This window comes from Micromesistius poutassou, assembly GCF_964030765.1.
Source record: "Micromesistius poutassou genome assembly, chromosome: 22".
NCBI classification, from domain to species: Eukaryota; Metazoa; Chordata; class Actinopteri; order Gadiformes; family Gadidae; genus Micromesistius; species Micromesistius poutassou.
In genome coordinates, this window is record NC_140292.1 from 8,728,751 (window position 1) to 8,737,476 (window position 8,726).

The following is an 8,726-nucleotide window of genomic DNA, read 5'->3' on the forward strand; positions in this document are numbered from 1 at the left end:
GCACCATGTGACCCCCCACCCACCTTGACCAACCAATCAGCAACTCTCCCCTTTCCGTTTATATCCCGGCGATAAATAATTGCACTCATTTAATGTGTCCCCGCGCGGCGCCGTAAATGTCGGCCATCGCTTCCTTGTGTCAGAGTGCCATCCATCGCGGGCCAGGCCGCGCTAGCCGATCTCCGAATGATAAAACAAGGAGGTCCACAAAGTGTAGATGTCCAGATCTTCGCCGTCAGTCGAGGGCGCGGAGCCGTATGCAACGAGCCTGTTAAATATTCATTGACAAGCCTTTGGAAAAAGAAAATGAATCTCACATCCCATGAATCTGTAATTCAATCAATCTGAAACAGCCAGATCCATGGTGGGAGAGGTCCACAATCGGAACTGAAACAAGATAATGATAATACATCACATCTAAAATGCATCACTCTATAAACCTTCTGCTGTTGTGTGTGTGTTGTACTTATACCTCAAGTGGTCTTTTAACAATAATTATAATAATATTATAATTATTATTTGTCACGTTATGTCAGAGGACATAACGGCAAAATATTTTCTGTATTCAGGCTGGCTTAACGTTGACATATGTTAGGATTAGACCCACACTCTGTTAGCACTAATTTGTGGTAAATTGGCACATTTATAAATAAGACACAATCACACACACACACACACACACACACACACACACTCACCCTATTACATTAATATCTCAAATGTTATTGCAATCCAAAATCAGGTTCAGTAGCAAAGCAACATCTTCTTGCCTGTAGCACTTTGAGATTGGTCCCAATGAAAGGCGCATTATAAGTTTAATTCAAGTTCAAGAAAAAAGTGGCAATTGTGTTAACCAACCACACACACACACACACACAGTCACACACGTACACATAATTCTTCGGTTTGGCACCTAGAAATCAGGTTTGGCAAATGGTGGTACCTACAAGAAGAGTTCATATCGTTTGGAGTTATTCCTTTTGTTTATTCTTGGTAAGCCCTTTACAGTATGTCACAATATATCATGGCCTGTGATTGGTTGATTTAGGTGGTCTCAGTCAGGTGACAGCTACAGAGTTGGTTCCTTCACTTCACCAATATAATATTACCTTTAATAAATCTGTTTTGTTGTATTATATATGGTATAGATGGTCTAATCTAAACCAGCAGTGACAGACACAAATCCTGGGTCGATTCCTCTCCGTTTGGCCGTCATAGCGTTCTGGCTTCACTCCTCCTCTCAAGTAGGACCCTTCAGTCCCAGTTCAAAATGATGTATACAAAACTATTGTTCAGAGCGGAACAGCATTCAAAGTTCAGGGTCCCTATGTCTCCACTCTGAACCGTACGTTTCATCTGAAGGTGGGAATTCCTGCTATTTCTTACTGCTTAAAACAACGCCTTGGCCTGTCCTGTATCGCAAGAGTCAGTTCCCTCCTGCGAAAACTAAATTCTGAGCACAGTAAGGCCAGACCGCCAACAGGGGGCCTACCCAGAACCAATCACGTCCCAACCTAGACCCCCACCCAGCCATCCCTAGACGCCCAAGTCCCCCCCAGAACCCAGCTTCAAAAACCCATCAGGCCTCCCTCCACCTCCTCCACCACCTCCACCTGCACCATCAACCTCCCCCCCCCTCCCCTACACGTCGGTGCTGATGCTGCAGCTGCGCGTGAACATGTCCCTCATGGTGACGGCCCGCGTCAGGTGGTTCTTGCGGTAGCTGGACAGGCTGACGGGCAGGGGTCTCGTTCCTCTGCGGTAGCTGGACTGCTGACGGGCACTGCAGGTCGCTGCCTGGCCCCGATGGCTGAGTGCCCGCGCTCCCGGCGCTCGTGGCCTGAGCCCACCTCCGTCCTCTGACCGTGGGGCGGCTGGTGGTAGGTGTGCTGGGGGAGGGGGTGGTGGGGCAGAGGCTGGGGTGGTGCTGCAGCTGCAGCTGCTGCTGCTGCTGCTGCTGGTGGAGCTGAAGGTGGTGCTGGGGCAGCAGCAGCTGCTGCTGGGGCGGGGGCTGTGGCTGCGGCGGGGCCGGGGGGGCGGGCTGCAGATAGAAGGGCAGCTCATAGTGCGTGCACGACGGGCAGATGGTCTGCGAGCGTGTCAGTTTTCGGGGCGAGCGGCGGCGTGGAGAAGAGGGCGGGGCCATTGGGCACGGCGGAGGAGGAGGCGGCCCGCCGCCGGCCGCCACCGATGTTGTGGTTGGAGTGGACCGGCGGGAGGCGGGACGTGACCGCGAAGTCGGGCTCCTCCTCCTCGGATTCCGACTCCTCCTTCCTTCTTACAGTAGTACTGGGGGGTCACCGGTGGGACGAGAGGGGGAGGAGGGAGGAGAGGAGCGGAGGGAGCGGATGGGAGGAAGACGAAAGGGGAATAGACGGGGAAGGACATAAAAAGACGAGGCAGAGCGAGAGTGAGGGATGGATGGAGGGGAAAGGGCAACGAAGGAGGGAGAGAATGGAGGGGAAAGTAATGGAGGGTTTAAATGTAGGAAAACCCAGAGGTGAATCAATGCAGAGGAGAGATGGTGAGTGGGGGGAGGGCGGGCGCAGTGTGAAGGACAGGGAGGAAGAGAGGAGCAGGATATTACAAGGACGAAGAGAGACAGATATCACAAATACAACAATTATTGGTTTATCCTTTGCCTCCGTTTCTTTGCAGTTGCAACCTCGCAGGTAGGATTATTAGAACCATTTATACTATTTTGTCCTTCCATATCAACGGGATAATCTTCATATTCTCCCACTAATATTACACGACAAACCAACACATATGCCTATGTTAGAAGCTATAAGTTAATCCTATGAATCTTTTTTTTTTGCTTGAATATGCATACGTGGCAAATTTTCCCCACTGAAGTCTCTTTCAATCTCTAAACATCTGATTGTACCAGCCCTCAATAAAGGGCATCCATTTCCTCCCAGTTGCCTTGTCATGCTATTTCAGAGTAATATTTGCAGGGGAAATGATTACCAAAGTCCCACTACAGCTGGCCCATCTGAGCTCTGTCACTCTCTGGCAACTCGTTTAGAAGATCGAAGGGGCTCGTAATTTGAAATGAGTGAGTCAAACAATATCAGTCTCATGTTGCATGACAACAAAAACAAACAACACTCACATGCCTTGCTGTTATATATGTCCATCATGCACCCATTGCACTCCTAACCTCAGCCCCCCCGCCCCCCTACTCTACTATGAGTGAGTCAAGCAGTATCAGTCTCTCTCAATACCCCTCTACGTTTCATCTCAAGGTTTCTTCCTTGATAGTTAAACAAGTTTTTCCTTGTTGGTTGGGGCCGCTGGGTTAGGATGGTGACATCAACCAGGGCCTGTGAACCCCTTTGACATCAACCAGGGCCTGTGAACCCCTTTAAGACCAGAACCGTGATTAAGGGCGATAAAAACAAAATGGTCTCGCCTTGACAATGGCGAAACACACCCATGCAACACCACATGTTTGTATTTACCTGCAGCCTGCAGTAGCACAGGACTGCGATGATACACAATAAGATAACGGTCGCTAGGATACCACCAGTGATCACCACAGTCCCGGCTGTCATTCGAATGCCTCTCCATCAACACCCTGAAGAGAGAGAGAGAGAGGGGGGGGGGGGGGGGAGAGAGAGAGAGAGAGAGAGAGAGAGAGAAGAGAGAGAGAGAGAGAGAAAAATAATGACAGAGAGGAGGAAGGAAAGAAGGAGAAAAATGAAAGGTAGTAAAGACAGGAGGGAAGGAGGGAAAGACAAATACAAAATTCTTGAGTTAAATAAAAGCACTTTTTTGTACAGGTTTTTCATACTCAAATGCTGCTCCATCTTTGCTTTAACAAAACAATGGATCATTGTCCCAGTATGCTTTTGAATTCTTTCCAAGTTGCCCATCTTTACATTAAATATTCCATGAATCTCAAGCCATTTCCTACGAGGCTCTTTGAAATAGCCAACCACAACGTTGACTTCCTTCCACGCTTAGTTTTCCACTCAAGCAATTAGCTACAACGACAGAGACGGGGAGAAGATACAGTAGGACAAGCACTGTAGGAGTGAAGCGGGCCAACGCAGAGTGGAAGATGTGGAAGGAGAAGAGATGGTCGAACAGTCTCCAAACAAACAAACAGGGCCGCGAGACACCGGGCACAGAGGGGGAGAGAGGAGAGGGGGAGACTAACGAGGACACTGAGGGCCCGGCGTCGGGTTGGTTTCATTAAGTGGATTATAACCCCGCGTCGCCTCACTCACACTCATTGGATTAGCCAGCAGTTTGGAGGGCGCTAATAGAATCAGCCCACAATGGCCACTCACATTATAGACTGCTGTCAGATTGAGACACAACCAGGTACCAACACAGGTGTTGGGAGGGAGAGAGAGACAGACAGAGAGAGAGACAGAGAGAGTCAGAGAGGGAGAGAGAGAGAGAGAGAGAAAGAGAAAGACAGAGAAAGACAGAGAGAGTCAGAGAGAGAGGGAGAGCGAGAGAGAGACAGAGAAAGTGGAAGAGAGAGAGGGAGAGAGAGAAAGAGACAGAGACAGAGGGAGGGAGAGAGAAAGAGACAGAGAGAGAGAGAAAGAGAGAGAACCAGACAGAGAGAGAGAGAGAGAGAGTTCAGCATACATTAGATATGTATGACTAGGATGGAAAGAGCAGTAGACCTTACGTGAAGCAACAGAGGGGCACAGAGGAGGGAACATGAGGATGGATGGAGGGGGAGGGGCGGGTAAGGAGCTGTGAATAAAACGTCCCATGAGAGAGCGTAGGGACATCAGGGATATGACGACGAAGCAGACCCTTTAGCGCGACGGCGGGGAGAGAGTGGACACAGGGGTGAGGGACCCTCAGCGGTGATTCGGACGACGAGCGACGGCTTTGTATGAGCTCATGGAAAGGAGGATGTAACACAATTTACTCCACAAATCAAAAGATAGTGTAACGGGGAACTGGCGCCCTGGCGCGTTTCTCCGAGCGATGCTTACACAAGGGACAGAACGTTTGAAAGCGACACTGGGCGTGTTTCCGCAGACGTGCAAGCACTCGACGCGTAAGGTCGCTACGGCGATATCGGCGTGACCACGTAGGCTGGGGTACCAGGGTGCTCTGTTCGGCCGTAAACACGTGACTGACATCGGGCATCGGGGAAACCAGATTAACACAGCCAGGTACACAGTGGGTTGATTCATTCAGTGCATGTGCAACGGGCATTATCGTGTTCCTCCGGGCTCAGTCTGTTCATGGAGGAGGCTACCTGCTGAGATGAAGAGAGAAGTTTGGTTCATAATCTGTCTTTGAGCTTGGCGGTGCTGTGATGTAAAAAAAAACAAAAAAACGACAACAACATTTTCCTCTAACCTCGTCGCTACAGGAGACCAAACTAAGTTGTTATCGTGCTATACAGGCTTCCTCACTTTATTGCGTTTGTTATTTCAAACAAAGGCTTCTGATTATTCCAAACAGCACATCAGTCATCACACTCAAAATGTTTAACTCTAGGGCTGGAGAAGGAAACATTGAAGCTGTGGACGTTGAATTGTGGACATCTAACAAAAGGAAATACATAATAAATCCATAAATATACCTCATCTTTATAGAATACAGAACCCAAAGAATTCAATCACAGAAAAAATACATTTTAATAGTGAAGATTAGAATGAGGTAGGTAGGCAGTGGATAAGGATGGATATGAAAAGAGTGAGGGAGGAACCAGTTTCATGTTAAATAGAGAAACAGATAAGGTATTAAAAACCTTTATTTTCCTATACCAGTTAGACGGATGTATCGTATTGGACACTGTTGGTGTAGCTTTCGTGACTCTCGACTGTAACTCAAACAGAGCAAGACAAATTGACCGTAACCCAAAACTGAGTTCAGGATGCTTCTGTCGTGCTATTCGATACACTGTAGTCAAAAACATCTCATCAAACTTCAGTGTGTTGAAGAGACTTGATATAGCAGAGGGGAAACTAAGGGCAGATAATCAACATATCATCTGCCAATAACAAATCAATAAACAATGACAATGCTACAGTATATGAATGTGACTATTGACTATTGTAATAATTGCGTATAGAAACACTATTGTTGTTTTGTTGCAGGCAGTGGTGTGGAATATACAGTCTATGCATCACTTTTCCACAGCCCATTTCCAAATATAAATTGTATAATTTCATTTTTTTAGCACACAATAAACCGTGTGCGGTTATTTATGAGAACTTAAGGGCTTTTAATTCTCCTTGGCCTGAAATGAGACGTACGATGACTCTGGTTCAATCATTCCCTCTCCAGTCTGAGGGCCTGCGGTGGACACACACGCCTCACACGGCATTGTGGATAATTGCCTGGAACCAAAAATAGGCCCTGCAGGCTTGTTGGTAAGCTATGACTGAACAGCACCGAGCCTTGATTGTAGCGCCCGGCACACATCAGCATGGCTCCGTGTTGTCTAACAGACCTCAGACACATTCAGGAGTGAGGTAGATCAATGTAGAAATGCGATATATAGCAACTATTATAGTATGATACCACTGAAATATTGTAATATACTATAATATAGTTAGTTCATCCACAATTAAACCTTTTGGTGGACCTCACGTTATTTTATGCTATGTACACCTTCATGAAAAGGTGTGTCTGTGTATGTGCTCAAACTACTGAGCTGGATCTCAGAGGCCCTGGACCCCAGAACGGCGACGCAGGGGGACTGTTTATCATTCAGGACGGGCAGCTTTAATCTTTGGACCATAAACCACCCCTTAAAGCATCTTGGAGGCGAAGCCCAGGAAATTACTGTGTCGGGTGGCCTGTCCAAACAATACGCCCGGCTCCTGTTGCTACGGATATCCGGAGGGGTCCTCGATGAAGTTAGCATGGATTAGACTCTCTCTGCTTCTCCCAACCTGTCTGCAAACACAATCAAAGATCTACGTGCCCTTCCCCCACCTCTCTCTCTCTCTACCTCTCTGTCTTCCTCTCTTTCTCTCTCTCTCTCCATCATCCTCTTTCTCTCTCCCTCTCCATCGTCCTCTCTCTCTCTCCCTCTCTCTCTCTACCTCTCTGTCTTCCTCTCTTTCTCTCTCTCTCTCCCTCTCCATCATCCTCTTTCTCTCTCCCTCTCCATCGTCCTCTCTCTCTCTCTCTCTCTCTCCTCCCTTACCTCACCTCTCTATCCACCCCCTCAAGGTTCAAAACAGGCCAGGGTTCTAATCCAATCACAGAGCCACATCGTTCACTAGGTGGATCGATAGGAAGACATAACACTAGCCTAAGGCCTGATGCTCAAAGTACTGCAAAATAAAAGTCCTCCTCATTCAAGACTTACATTATAAAGATGGCGGTACCACCATCTTTTAAAGATCAAGATTGAATCATTTAATCAATCAAGTCAGTCTGACACATCTCCTGTGTTTTTTGCCTGTATGTTTTGCAATTTCAATGCCTCATATTAAAAGATTTAATTGGTGTTGATCCAACAATGCATACGCACACACACACACACACGCACATATGAACACACTCATGCACGCACACACACGAGGCACACACACACACACACCCCCATACACACACACACACACCCGCACACACTAAAAGCAGTAGCTAACATGTTCAGACATAATCAGATTAGTGTTGGAGATGCATCGCAGGGAGGCGACTAACACTATTAATTATTCACAACACAGCTGAGTGTAAAGGAGAGGGACCAGAAAATACATATATTTTTTCAATAAACACTCACACACACACACACACCTCCTCTTCCCCCGCTCAGACACTTTGCCAGACTGGACGGCTTGCAGGAGGTAATGGTTGTTGACAGCTTCTCGCTCGCCCCGCAGGGAGGGAAAACATCCAGGGGGGGGGAACCCGACATGACGGGAACCCTACTCTCACACCCCTGAACTGTCAAAGTGGGAGGCGCCACGCACTCGTACACACACCGCCACACACACACACACACACACACACACACACACACACACACACACACACCACAGTGACACCAGCGAGGTTGTAGGTTTTAATCCGGAAAAGTGTGATGGTGGTGGTTCCCCCGGGGGGGGTAGAGGTGGCGTGTGTGTGAGTGTGTGTCTGTGTGTGTGTGTGTGTGTGTGTTCAAAGTGTGTTTAGTCAGCGACTTATTTATACTCACTCTACACTCACTCAAAATCAAAACGCAGAAGTTACATTTCCAAATCAGGAGCCATGGCAGATATTGTTGGCAGTAGCATGGCCCATCCACAGTCTTTGACAAGAACCAGGCCTAAACACAGCACACGCTGCCACCCTGGCTTAAGGAGCTGCGTGGTGGTTGCAGAGGACTCCACCGAGGACCAAGGGGTTTACCCTGGAATGATGACAAACCATAAAAAGTTGTTATGGTCCTGAGGTGGACCATCCTGAGGCTGCTGTAAGCCATGGGGGTACATTTATGTAATGATCGCCCCTCGGAGCAAATTATAGATGATAAAGGGCGCTATTAGCCGGTGTGTGAATATCAAACGAGGAGGATATTGCCCAAAGCCTAACAATCACCCAGGGGTGACTTTATTTAATTACACCACCTGCTTAATGTCTCTCATAACCGCCTTGCTTTGGGCGGCCTCTGTTCCATAACGAGCGGTCCCTTCACCGGCCAACGCCCCGCACATGAAGCACCTCTATGAGGGCTCCTCCAAGGAATGGCCTTCTCTGCTTTGTCCAGGCGTCTTCAGAAATCGATTCTTTCCAAGGCGGCACTG

The 8,726-nt window shown here is 48.1% G+C and overlaps 1 pseudogene across 1 annotated transcript; it reads right to left on the reverse strand.

Moving 5' to 3' along the window:
- Nucleotides 1-1,641: 1,641 nt before the first annotated feature.
- On the reverse strand, nucleotides 1,642-3,557 carry LOC311367603 (protein FAM163A-like; annotated as a pseudogene). The gene is made up of 3 exons: nucleotides 3,465-3,557; nucleotides 1,865-2,289; nucleotides 1,642-1,770 (listed from the first exon to the last, which is right to left on the reverse strand). The product of its transcript is annotated as a protein FAM163A-like (transcript).
- Between the last annotated feature and the right edge of the window lie 5,169 nt (nucleotides 3,558-8,726).